Source organism: Prosopis cineraria, unplaced genomic scaffold (assembly GCF_029017545.1).
Source record: "Prosopis cineraria cultivar Desert tree isolate PC_DT_omini unplaced genomic scaffold, ASM2901754v1 PC110, whole genome shotgun sequence".
In the NCBI taxonomy this organism is placed as follows: Eukaryota; Viridiplantae; Streptophyta; class Magnoliopsida; order Fabales; family Fabaceae; genus Prosopis; species Prosopis cineraria.
Window position 1 is genome coordinate 31,166 of NW_026555437.1, and position 14,082 is coordinate 45,247.

Sequence of the window (14,082 nt, forward strand, 5' to 3'; positions counted from 1 at the left end):
ATAATTAGGTGGGAAGCTTGTTTGTTAGGGCACAAAGAACCAAGAAACTATGGACAACAAGAAAGCTACAACAAAAAAGAAGTCTGGATACGACAACTTTAAGAAAGAGTTTCTTAAAAAATGAAGGAAGATTCAGTGGTCTTATAGAAGCCAATGACTCAATGAGAGAAAGTTGGCAAAAATTATCAAATGCTGAACAAGAAAGATATAGAAACATGGCTTCGTTAGATGGATGAGGCAAGGAATCAGCATCTTGTTCCACGGCAACTGTATCACTAACTTGTATTTATTTTAAATTAATAAGGTTTTTTAGTATGATTGTTATGCATTGTATGGTGTTATATTATTCTTCTTGATTTGTAGGTTTCATTTAATACGCGTTGCTCTCCTGGCCAGTTCAAGGAAGTTGTGGAATACATATCCAAACATAAAAGGTTATGTACTAAGGTCAAGAAAATGGGGTTCCAATCTCTCTTGGATTTTAAATTTAATAAACTACTCAGAGAGTTATGTGAACAAGTAATTGCTGCTTTTGACACACCAACCTCAACACTTGAAATTAGAGGGAAGAAATTAAGTGTTGATGGAAAGGATGTGCACACTATCTTAGGTGTGCCTTATGGTGGGAAAGCTGTTTTTTTAGATGATGACAGCGAAGCATGTCAAGCATTAAAGAAGAATTATCTTGGCAAACCCTTCACTGAGTTGAAGAGTCTGGTAATATCCGGCAAGGTCGAAAATTTTTTTGAAATGGTGTTTTTGTTATTCACTTTAGGAACATTTCTTTGTCCCACAACAAGTACAACTGTTAGTATGAGGAGTATTAAAAGTTTGAGTGGGAAGAAAAATGTTCAAGAATATGATTGGTCATCTTTTGTGTTGTCGGAGCTTATTAGAGAAATTTTGACTTATAAGACAGCATTAAGGAGTGGACGAAAGAAGAAGAATGTAGGAGGATGCTTATTTTTCTTACTGGTATAGTCTATTTGAAATCCTTCTATATTTTGTTCCAGTTTATTTGTTATTGATTAGATTATAATTATCCTTGTGGTGCAGATATTTTACATGCACCACTTTCCATTAGGCCCAACACCGTCAATAGATGGTGGAACGCTGTGATGCATTTGTGAAACCAACACATGGTGCAAAAATGGGTTAAGCTGGAAAAAGAAAGCATCCACAATATTCTTTATGGTGGTCAGGCTAATGAAGTGTCTGAAGTTTTACCTCCACTTGCAACGATAACTCACCCGGTATATAAATGTTTATACTTTATTGTCTACGTTTTGGTTTTCACTTACTTAATAAGCTTGGTGTTGAAACTTGGTTAGGGTGTGAGGGAGATATATGAAGACTTTTTGCAATATGCTAATACATTTGCAAGTAAAGTGCTGAAGTTGCAACAAAGTCTTAACCAGCTTCAAATATCTGATAGTAAAGCTATCATGTGGGTTGGCAAACCAAGCGAAGAAGAAGTAGAGGAAAAGGACTATGGAGATAAAAATGAAGCTGAAGAAGATGATGAAGATGGAGACAAGGATGAAGATGAAGCTAAAGATGCACATGAAGCTGGGGATAAGATGGGGATGAGGATGAGGATGGGGATGACGATGGACATGAAACTGCAGCTGGAGCTGGATCTAAAGAAGATAAGATGAAGGCTCCAATAGTAAGGAAGAAAGTGATGAAAGACAAGATGGTAAGAAGAGGAGGAGAACAGATGAAAGCCCAATGGTTTGGAGGTCTGAGAGGAAAAGGTTGAGGTAAATTGGTCACCTTTTTTGAAAGAACCAATACAAGGGAGAATTACAAAAGAACAACAAATATATGAATATTGCACTAGGCGGACCAATCAAGCAGAGGGTGAAGAGTAAGTAATGTGATATTACTTTTCGATAATCATGGTGCATTATGATTGATATAATAACACATTTTTTTGGTAGGTGTGTCGTTGAGATGTACGATTACTACTTAACTAGGGCGAATGCCAAAGTCTTGGTCCTAAAAAATGGATAAGTACAGCGGTATGTCTAATAGTTTTAATTCATTAGTTGCTTAATTGGATAGCACATTGAGTATTGGATGTGATCCTTGTAGTCATGAGCATGGTCACAAAAGTGATGGTTGGTGAGCAACTTCGTGAAGGGAAGGTACGGAGGTACATATTTGATTCAGAATTTATGGCCACCCTAAGGGATAAAAAGTTAAGATGGTCTGTCTTTGAGGATGCAAAGATGCTCATGCCCAATCAACTTGGATATAACCTTGGAAATTGTGATTACCTCTTCTTGCCCATGCTTGTGTTCAATCACTGGTTTTGTTATTGTGCTGATTTGAAAAATGACAAATTTTTCATCCTTGATTCATTGGCTGGGAAGTTATTTAAAGAGAAGAAGATGATGGCTGGATTTATGGTATGCTTTATTAGTGCTTTTGCATAACTACTTTAGGTTACTTAAATTTTTACATGGGAATGGTTATCTAACTCTGGAACTATTTGTAGAGAACTAGCATAATTGAGTTGTTACAAGCATGTGACCCGGAGAAATATGGAGAGGATTTTTAGATGGAGATGATATTTGAAGAACTTCCCAAACAGAGTAATGTGTAAGTAACTATCTATGAAAACAAGTACCTTTTAATGTATTCATTTCTAGTAGACAATTTGCCTTACCTTAATTGCTCATATTTGTAGAGATGATTGTGGGGTATATGTCATAAAGTACTGTACAGAATGGGATGGTAGAAGAAGAAAAGGAGGACTGACCATGGAGGACTTTTCAAACGTATGTATATGTGATCCATAATCTTTCTAATTTTTTTCTTCCAATTATCAATGTGAAACTTAAACTTTCTTTATGTTTTTTTAGGAACAACTGAGACAGTTTAGGGTGAATGTGGTGTGGTGGCTGGTAAATCACACGAGAAATGAAGTAAGAAATGAAGTATTTGCCTCTGTCTCAGCAGCTAATCGACCAAAGAGGGCAGGAAAGAAGTATAGATGAATTTTTAGTCTGTGACATGTTTTCACCATTATAATTTTGTAGAAATTGCCTCTTCTATAATTTTTTCCCTCACGTATTTTAGCTGAAGGTGGACTATGTAATTTGTACAAGTGAGGACATGCTCAATTGAATTTGAAGCTGTATCCAAATTTTAGGGCTTATAAGAATATTTTTACCAATACATTGCAGGGCGTATAAGAATAGAATTTTTGACTACAAAATTAGGCTGGCCTTTATGGGATATGCTTGATTAATTTTGTATCCAAAACATGTTAGTTGATCAAAATTTGGTCACATACATGCATTTTACCTAACTGAATTATAATTTTGTGTAAACAAGATTGCCAACACCTCCATTTGGATTTTATATCACAGGTACTAATTAATACTTATTATTTTCAACAAATTAAAATAACATGTATTTCCTGCCAATTGATACAGCCGGGCTGCTATTTATATTACTTTAATCATATGGTGATCCAATTTAATGTAACAAATGAATCATGCAATTTTCTAAATAAAACACTCGGTGTGACTATCAAGCAAGCTGAACAAGCAACCAAATCAATTATATATAGCCAATGTCGCAACTGTGTGTCAAAATTTTGGGTGGGGTAAGTAATGAATTCTCAACAAAGTAATTATTTTAGGACAAAGCTCTAGTAATTTGCAAGTGAGAAACCAAATTTTACAATGCCCTTAGAAACAATTTGCAACTGGTACTCCAAATTTTGGATCGAAGAACTATTAAATTCGTTGAAGAGTTAAATCCTTTAGGACAAAGCTCCAATAATTTACAAGTGAGAAACCAAATTTTGCAATGCCCTTAGAAACAATTTGCAACTGGTACTCCAAATTTTGGATCGAAGAACTATTAAATTCATTGAAGAGTTAACTCCTTTAGGACAAAGCTCCAGTAATTTGCAAGTGAAAAACCAAATTTTGCAATGCCTTTAGAAACAATTTGCAACTGGTACTCTAAATTTTGGATCGAAGAACTATTAAATTCGTTGAAGAGTTAACTCCTTTAGGACAAAGCTCCAGTAATTTGCAAGTGAGAAACCAAATTTTGCAATGCCCTTAGAAACAATTTACAACTGGTACTCCAAATTTTGGATCGAAGAACTATTAAATTCGTTGAAGAGTTAACTCCTTTAGGACAAAGCTCCAGTAATTTGCAAGTGAGAAATTAAATTTTGCAATGCCCTTAGAAACAATTTGCAATTGGTACTCCAAATTTTGGATCGAAGAACTATTAAATTCGTTGAAGAGTTAACTCCTTTAGGACAAAGCTCCAGTAATTTGCAAGTGAGAAACCAAATTTTGCAATGCCCTTAGAAACAATTTGCAACTGGTACTCCAAATTTTGGATCGAAGAACTATTAAATTCATTGAAGAGTTAAATCCTTTAGGACAAAGCTCTAGTAATTTGCAAGTGAGAAACCAAATTTTGCAATGCCCTTAGAAACCATTTGCAACTGGTACTCCAAATTTTGGATCGAAGAACTATTAAATTTGTTGAAGAGTTAAATCCTTTAGGACAAAGCTCCAGTAATTTGCAAGTGAGAAACCAAATTTTGCAATGCCCTTAGAAACAATTTGCAACTGGTACTCCAAATTTTGGATTGAAGAACTATTAAATTCGTTGAAGAGTTAAATCCTTTAGGACAAAGCTTCAGTAATTTGCAAGTGAGAAACTAAATTTTGCAATGCCCTTAGAAAAAATTTGCAACTGGTACTCTAAATTTTAGATCGAAGAACTATTAAATTCGTTGGAGAGTTAAATCCTTTAGGATAAAACTCTAGTAATTTGCAAGTGAGAAACCAAATTTTGCAATGTCCTTAGAAACAATTTGCAACTACTCGAAATTTTGGATTGAAGAACTATTGAATTCGTGGAAGTATTTTGCAATTTAGACACCAAATTTTGCAAATTCCTTACGAAAAATTGGCAACTCGTACATGAAATTTTGGATCGTCGAACTAGAAGATATGAACTTTTCATGTAAGAAACATGTATTAATTCATCTAATGCATCTGCACATATCACCTGTCCACATACATAAAGGCGTGAACTTGGATTTACAAACGAAGAGTTGCTATGTACCAAAAAAACCCCTAATACTATCAATATATATCTACATAAACCTATGTATGTCAACCAAATCCAAGTTGATCTAGTCTCATGTTATAGAAACATCAACTTGGATTTACAAAATAGGGGCTGCTATATGCCAAAAAAAACCCCTAAAATAACCATTATGTTTATGTCACCCAAATCCAAGTTCATGTGATAACCCATTTACAATAACATCAACTTGGATTTGGATTTCTACACCTCTTCCTCATATGACCTGCTTTATGGCAGCGAGAACAATGATAAACCTTCTTTTGTTGATGTTGAGACTCGATCCTCACATGATGAGGTCTGCCAGCTGGTCGAGATGTTCTAGGAGGCAGCAAAAAGGTTTGGTTCATGAGCTGAGACACTATCAATGCATTTGGCTTTGGCATGTCATGGGTCTCAACAGGATGCATAATGCCACTGTATATTTTCTCTTGTGAGCTACGAAGATAACATTCCTCGACATAGTTATACACATTACTATGCACTTCTTTAATGGCTGCACAAGCATGTGGGTAAGGAATGCCAGACATTTGCCAAACTTTGCATGTGCATTCTCTTAGTATCAGATTCACAGATATGAACTTGTTGGGGAAAATAGAGTACTTTGCAGAATAGTTCTACTCTGAAACTGGCAAGCCCAATGAACCTCAAAGTCTCCTCTGGTTTCCTACTTCTCCTCCCTAGCTCCAACTTGCAGCTTCCCCTTTACAAGTAACTACTCTATTTAGGGGACCAACATCATTGGTTTACTTCACTCTTATTTCGCACAGCTCATCGGCTTTTTTGATTCTCATATTCGAACCTCATCCATGCTACCACATCTAAACTTTAGCACAGACTCAGTCCTCTTACTACAAACTCATACATCAGTCCAGCCGATTCCATTCATACCCACATATCCTTGATGGGATATTTCGGATATTGCACTTCACCTATAATGCTATTGTCGAAAACATACCCATTCCTGCAATTGATTGATGTGGAACTTGGATTGAAAGTATTTGATGAAGAATTAATTATGTTTTTCCATTATTACTGTTATTTAAACTCATTAAATTGAATTTTAAAATTTTTCATTTCATAAATAGAGAAAAATTGGAAGTTTAATCTATTTACAGATAAAGTTAATAACTTAGACACCTTTCATTGATTTATTGAGACAGTGAGATATGTTTTTAATAGGGACCAAATAAAGTATAGGAAAAGTATAGGAGCAAACAGTTAGATATGATTCACTCCTTCATATTCTCCTCCACCTTCGGCAAATTCACTCAGCGATGCTAGCACTCTCCTCTCATCTTCTCTTTCCAGTGATGGCATTCTCCCTCCATATTCGGCGATGCTTTCTTCCTGATGATGAGATTCGATCTATTGGTGCTTTCTTCACTGGCAAACCCTAACCTAATCTCTTTTCCCCTCTTTTCTATATTTTTTTCTCACATAGCTCTTACTTCTCTTTGCTCTCTGCTCTCTCTCTCTGGTCCAGGCCTTGTTCAAAATCTATGAAGTCACTCATTAACTCTTGTGTAGGTGAGTCACTGTTTCATTTCTAATCTATCTTGATTTCATCGAAGCTGCGTTTAGTAAAACTTTTGTTTTTGCTATAATTTTAGTCTCTTTCCTTCTTTTTTTTGGTATGGTGAAAGATTTCTTGTAGTTGTAATTGTTTTTTGATCTCATAAAATCGTTTTCTCTGAATTATGTTTTTCAGATATTTACATTGTTTGGGTTTAAGGACTTTGTGGTTTAAGGTTAAGGCATATACTGTTTAGTTAATTCTTATCTATTTTCTATTCATAGGATCCTCTATCAACTTGTTAAACAACCAAATACTATTATTGTGATCATAATGAACATCGAGAACCTCTCTGATATATTGGCTTTGACTGTTTGCTCTTCTCAAAATATATATGTTGAATTTGTTAATTATATTCAAGTGTTCAAAATCATGAGATTTCTAATTTCAAGCATTCATTCCAATTATCCATATCTGATATGTTCTTTTTTTTATTGATTCTGATATGGAGAGTGAAAAATAAGAATTTAAGGTTAAATGACCTGCTTTGTTTACTTGGTGTTTAAGAGGATGGGATGTTAGGTTGTATTTAATTAGCCCTGTTTTTCATTAGGTGCATCAGGATAATTTTAGACCCAGAGATAAATATGTAAGATTTTGTATAAAGTAAATAAAGAAAATTTCAGGGTTAAATACTATAAAAAGTTTAAGAGTTCTTTTGTATTTTCTTGGCCACCAAAGACTTTTGATGTAGTATATGGCTTTAACTTCTTCATTTTTTACCATATCCTGCCTTTAATTTTTAATTATGTGTTACAATTGTTAATTTTCTGTTATTTTTTATTTTCTGTCATGCAAGATTTTTATGCTCTTTTCTGTTCTTATGCACGTGGCCCTAGCACGTGCATGTCAGTATAAGGTGAGTAGCTGTACACTGAGACGGTTATCGAATACGTGATTGGCATCCCCCCCCCCCCGGTCTGATTTTCTTTCTTTCTTCTTCTCTTCCCTACCTCTCTGACAGTGCTTATTCTCTTTCATATCCTCTGTTTCTTCTTCGGGTACTAACATTGGTATCAGAGCAGCGATCCATGGTAGATGGTACACGATCCCAGACATCTCTAAAAGAAATTGAGGACCGTTTACAGGTGGAGTTTGATCATTGTTTCAATCTGTTGGAGGCACAATTGGAGGGCGTCCCTGAGCTTCGTACACAGGTGCTGGGCTTACAAGATATGCTTCGACGAATGTCTATTCAACTGGCTGATTTGCAAACACCAGATGATTGTGGTCGTTCAAATCATAGGGATGGTGACTATTATATTCCTACTTGTTATACGAAACTTGACTTTCCCACATTTTCTTCGTCCGACATCAAAGCTTGGTTGGCAAAGTGTGATCGTTTTTTCTTGCTGGATGGTACTCCCGAGAACAAGAAAATGATAATGGCTAGTATAGCACTTGATGATGCAACATATAAATGGTTCCAAGATTTTGAAAAGGGCTTTAATGGTGTGGTTCCATGGCTGACCTTTGCTGAGGCAGTACGGGTACAGTATGGTCCTTTGAATGAGGATCTGATAGAGGACTTGATGCATCTTCGGCAACAGGGATGCTCAGTGGATTACCAACGAGACTTTGATAATCTAATATGTGTAAGTTAGATTTCCCTGAGGCACATAAGATAGGCTGTTTCATTGGGGGTCTTAAACTGGAGCTCACTTCAGGAGTCAAGTTGCTCTGACCTCAGACATTGTTAGAAGCAATGAAGTTGGCTCGACTCCAAGAGTCAAATCTGGATTCACTACAACGGTTCACATTGGGTTACTCGCTACCTTATACTTCACCTATGGGTGGTAAGTTGTCTTCTACTTCTTAAGGTTTACTTCCCACCCTAACCCCCTTAAAGGCACTCACATATTCTGCGAAAGAGAAGTTTGCAGCTCCAGATTTGAAATGAAGCCAACTGGCTTCACCGAGCACAGCTCTCATGCCTAGTAGCTCGAAGGGTGTTTTAGGTCGTTTGAACTTGGCTTTTAAGCAAAAGTTGACTCCCATTGAATTGGAGGAATGCCATTCCAAGAACCTATGCTACTATTGTCGTGAATGATATTCTCCTGGTCATGATTGTGCCCAAAAGCAAAATCTGTAGATATTCCTCATGGAGGTAACTGATGACTCTTCAACTATACCACCAGTTGAGGTACAATTGTTAGATAACGAACCTTCTGATTCAGAAGAAGCTGCTATTACTAATTTCCCCATCATTTCTTTAAATGCTATGCTTAGCACATCTGACTATAGTACTATGAGGGTAGTGGATTATATTGATAGACAACGGGTGCATGTTCTTATTGGTACAGGAAGTACTCATAATTTTTTAAATTCTCGTGTTACTAAAGATCTGTGTATTGTTGTGGAGCGTATATCTCCCTTGCAAATTTCAGTAGCTGGTGGCAGTAGCTTAATGGGCTCAAAGCAATGTAAGGGGCTGAAATGGACTACACACGGTATGGAATTTGATGTTGATGTACTGCTCTTACCATTGGCGGGTATTGATATGGTCCTCATTATGCAATGGTTATGTGAATTGGGTATTATGCTGTTGGATTGTAAGAATTTAGTTATGGAGTTTTTGTGGCAAGGGAAACCTGTTAAGCTTACAGCCATATCAGTGTCAAAAAACAGGGTCATTACTGAAGATAAGATGTTAAAGCTCCTTCAATCTGAATCAGATGCATGGGTTTATCAATTAATTCCTCATTCGGGTAATGGTTACTGTCATTGTATTGTGGCTGCACCTGACCCCACCATACCTCCTCTAATTGCTTCTCTTCTGGAGACTTACAGTCCCCTGTTCCAAGAACCCACTACACTTCCACCTAAGCATAGGGGACATGACCACCGTATTATCTTTTAGGGAGGTACGCCTCCTATTAAATTGCGTCCATACCACTACCCTGTAACCCAAAAAGATATTATTGACAATATAGTGAAGTATATACTTGAATAGGGCATTATTCAGCATAGTTCATCTCTATTTGCTTCACCAGTGGCATTAATAAAGAAGGAAGATGGTAGTTGGCAAATGTGTGTTGATTATCACGCCTTGAATAAAGCCACCGTACAAGATAGTTTTCCCATACCTCTGATCGAGGATCTTCTTGATGAGTTGGTGATGCCCGTATTTTTTCCAAATTGGATTTACGATTGGGTTACCACTAGATTCAGATCAAGGATGAAGACATACATAAAACCTCATTTCAAACGCATGCGGGTCATTATGAATATCTGGTTATACCATTTGGTCTCACCAATGCACCTTCTACTTTCCAAGGCATCATGAATGCTATTTTTGAAGGCATTCTACGTAAACATGTGTTAGTGTTTTTTGATGATATTTTAGTCTATAATCGAGATTTGCAGTCTCATATCAGTCACTTACAATTGGTATTTCATATACTTCAATAGAAGCAATTTTTTATTAAATTCTCTAAGTGTGCTTTTGCTGTAGAGCGCATTGAATACCTGGGGCATGTTATCTATGATGGGCAAGTGGCGGCAGACCCTTCGAAGCTACAGGCTGTGTGAGATCGGCCTATATCAATGTCAGTCAGGGAACTTTGTGGATTTTTAGGATTATCTGGCTATTATAGATGCTTTATTTGTAGTTATGGGTGGTTAGCTCGTCCTCTTACAGAGCTACTTAAGAAAGATGGGTTCAAATGGTCTCAAGATGCAGATTTAGCTTTCATGCAACTTAAAGAAGCATTAGTCAATGCCCCTATTCTCGCACTTCCAAACTTACAGCTCCCTTTCACTCTTGAGAACGATGCTTCTAGTTTTAGCATTGGGGTAGTTCTGGTTCAGCAAGGTCATCCTATTACTTTTGTCAGTATGGTACTTTCTCCACGTAACTAGCTGCTTTCGGTTTATGGTAAGGAGCTCCTTGCCATTGTTCATGCAGTATCTAAGTGGCACCAGTATTTATGTATATAGCCTTTCACAATTTTGACTGACCAGAGAAGTTTGAAATTTTTATTAGAGTAGCGGTTATCTACCCCTGCTCAGTACACCTAGATTACCAAGCTGATAGGTCTCCAATATGAGATCAAGTATACACGTGGTCAAGACAATGGTGCTGCAGATGCTTTATCTCGTGCTTCTCATGGTGAGCTCCTACAATTGTCGGTCTCATCTGTTTCTACATATTTGTGGGATCGCATTAAGGAACAATGGATACTCGATCCTATGTTGCAACGATTGATTGTTGAGTTACAAGAAAATCCCACCTCTCACCCTAAGTATCAATGGACGCAGGGTATGTTGTTATGTAAACAACGGTTGGTCGTGGGTCCTACTCAATCTGGGCTCAAGTCTTTAATCATCCAGTTGTTGCACAGTAGCCCCCATGGAGGCCATTCGGGCATTAAAGCCACTTTGCATTGAATTAAATCTTTGTTCTACACGGCATGTCAAATGATGTTAAACATAATTTACAACAGTGTGACACTTGTCTCCATTGCAAGTATGAGGCAGTAGCTTCACCAGGTCTGTTACAGCCATTGCCAATTCCATAAACAGTGTGGCAAAGCATAGCAATGGATTTTATAGTAAAATTACTGAAATCAGGGGGCAAGGACACAATTTGGGTTATTATTGATTGGCTTAGCAAATATGCTCACTTTATACCCCTTGCTCACCCATTTACAGCAGCTTCTTTAGCTCAGGTGTTCATTGATAATATTTATAAGTTTCATGGAGCCCCTGCTAACATTGTATAGTGACCGTGACCCTGTTTTCAATAGCCAATTTTGGAAGGAATTTCTCCTCCGGTTGGGAATTGAACAATGTCTATCCACTTTGTACCATCCTCAAAGTGATAGCCAGAGCAAGGTCTTAAATAGATGTGTCGTGCAGAAACTTCGCTGTTTTGCTTGGCAACAGCCGAAGGAGTGGGTACATTGGTTATCTATGGCGGAATGGTGGTACAACACGTCTTATCACTCTTCTACTGGCACTACTTTTGAGGTCATGTATGGCCAACCTCCACCTCTACAGCTCCCTTATTTGCCTCAAGAATCTACCATGGAATCTATTGATAGATCTTTTACTGCTTGTGAGGCTATCATGAATCAACCTCAAGATCATTTACATAAAGCTGTTAATCACATGAAGAAATATGCTGATAAGCATCGCTCAGAACATCACTTTCAAGTCGGGGACTGGGTATTTCTGAAGCTTCCTCAATGTCGACAGACGTCTATCGCCGTGCATTCATCGAAAATGTTATCACGTTACTATGGCCCTTTTTCAGATTATGGATCAGGTGGGTGAGGTGGCTTACACTCTGAAGTTGCCTGTTACAGCTAGAATGCACCCAACTTTCCATGTCTCCTTACTGAAACAATGCTTTGATCCTAATGTACCTGTGGTTCCCTTTCTTGATGCTGCAGCGGTACAGGGGACTGCTAAGGTTCCATTTTCTATTTTAGATAGACTTTTGGTTCAACAGAATCATCGCGCTATGACCCAAGTACTGATTCACTGGACTGATGGACTCCCTGAAGAAGCTACGTGGGTATCTTGGCCGGAAGTTGAAAGTTGTTTCCCAGACTTCGCGCATTCTGTTCATCCTTGAGGACAAGGATTTTCTCAAGGACAGGGCATTGTTACAATTGTTAATTTTCTGTTATTTTTTATTTTCTGTTATGCATGTTTTTTATGCTCCTTTTTGTTTTTATGCATATGGCCCTAGCTCGTGCATGTCAGTATAAGGTGAGTGGCTGTGTACTGAGACGGTTATCGAATATGTGATTGGCATTTTCCCGCTGTCTGATTTTCTTTCTTTCTTCCACTCTTCCCTACCTCGCTAACAGTGCTTATTCTCTTCCGTATCCTCTGTTTCTTCTTCGGGTACTAACATTATGAGAGTTAAATGCGAGTTGCTTGTTTTCAGAAGTTTCTTCCCCTCCCCTTTAATAGATGAGTTGAGATCTTTATTGACTGTATTGGAAGGGTTAATGCTCTTTTGAACGCGTCATCATTTGAACAAAAAAATTCTAAACGCTTATCTTTCAATAAATTAACATGTCCAGTCCTAGCTAGTGGGAGTGTGTATATATGATATTTGATATGCCCATCACTGTTGGCGTTAAAATAGTATATAGGTGAGTAGTGATGGATATATATATATATATATATAGCTTGCTATCTTTGTTGAACTCATGGCAATTAAGGCATGTTATCTCTCCTTAATTTTTTAAGACTCTTTTCTTATTTGTCTCTGTTTGAAATCTGATATAAGAGTGTACACAACCAAATCCACTTAATTTTTTAGCTCTTCAATCTTTTAACTCCTACTCTTTACTAGCCTTATTTAATTTAGCTTGATTATTTTTGAGCTATTTTTTGCGCTCTCTTTGTCCTGATAGTAAGTTTCTATTAGACCTTACAAATGGACTGTGGTCACTTGTTCTCCTGATCCTTTCGTCGCATCCTTGTAAGTCAAGCTTGAACATTCAACATCCCGTTTGTCTATTTGCTCATTTATTCTTTGTATTGATTCTATTTTATTTCTTTTTTTAATTGTTACAACAGGCTTACAAACAATATGGCAGGGAGGGTGGCTTGAACTATGTTGCCTCTTCAAGAACCTGAAGATCTCTCAAATGCTCTCAAGAATTGTTATTTAAGAACTTTTTATTGATAGAATCTCTTCTAGAATTCAAAGAATTTATAGGATAATATTTTTTGTATGGTGAATTCTCAAGTGATTGATATCTTTTCAATTTTATGATGTTTATTTATAATATATTTGATTTTTTAATCTCATGAATATAATATTTTTTATTTTATATGATTCTCTTGGGATTATATAATGATTAAAATGTGTATTAAAGTGTATATTAAAACTAAAATTGATAGACAATTAATAAAATATAACCACATAATACAGGAAATCTTGTTAAATTTTCAAATACTAATATTTGACACCCACTACTATAAAAAATACTCATACTTGACGCTTATTTTTTTCAATACTTGACGGTTTTTAACCGTCAAATAAGCATGCGACATATATTAAAGAAATAATACTTGACGGTTAAAAACCGTCAAGTATTAATCTTATACTTGACGGTTATTTGAAAACAACCGTCAAGTATATAAAGTAAATATGCACTTTTCAGAATAAATACTTGACGCTTGTTTCAAAACAAGTGTCAAGTATTTTCAAATACTTGACGCTTGTTTTGAAACAAGCGTAAACTATATTGACACTTGACGGTTTTGAAACAAGCGTCAACTATATTGACACTTGACGGTTATTTAGAAATAACCGTCAAGTATTAATGACATAATTTTTTTTATATGGTGAAAGCAGCCCCCTGCATAAAGATACAGATAAAGATAAAAAAACAGCCAGCCAGCAA

At 36.5% G+C, this 14,082-nt stretch overlaps 1 long non-coding RNA gene across 1 annotated transcript; it reads left to right on the forward strand.

Annotated features, from left to right (window-relative positions):
- The first annotated feature begins 6,412 nt into the window (after positions 1–6,412).
- LOC129295423 (uncharacterized) lies at positions 6,413–13,444 on the forward strand. Its single transcript, XR_008589572.1, has 4 exons — positions 6,413–6,507; positions 6,620–6,663; positions 13,098–13,151; positions 13,250–13,444. It is a non-coding gene; the product is annotated as an uncharacterized LOC129295423 (long non-coding RNA).
- The last annotated feature ends 638 nt before the right edge of the window (positions 13,445–14,082 follow it).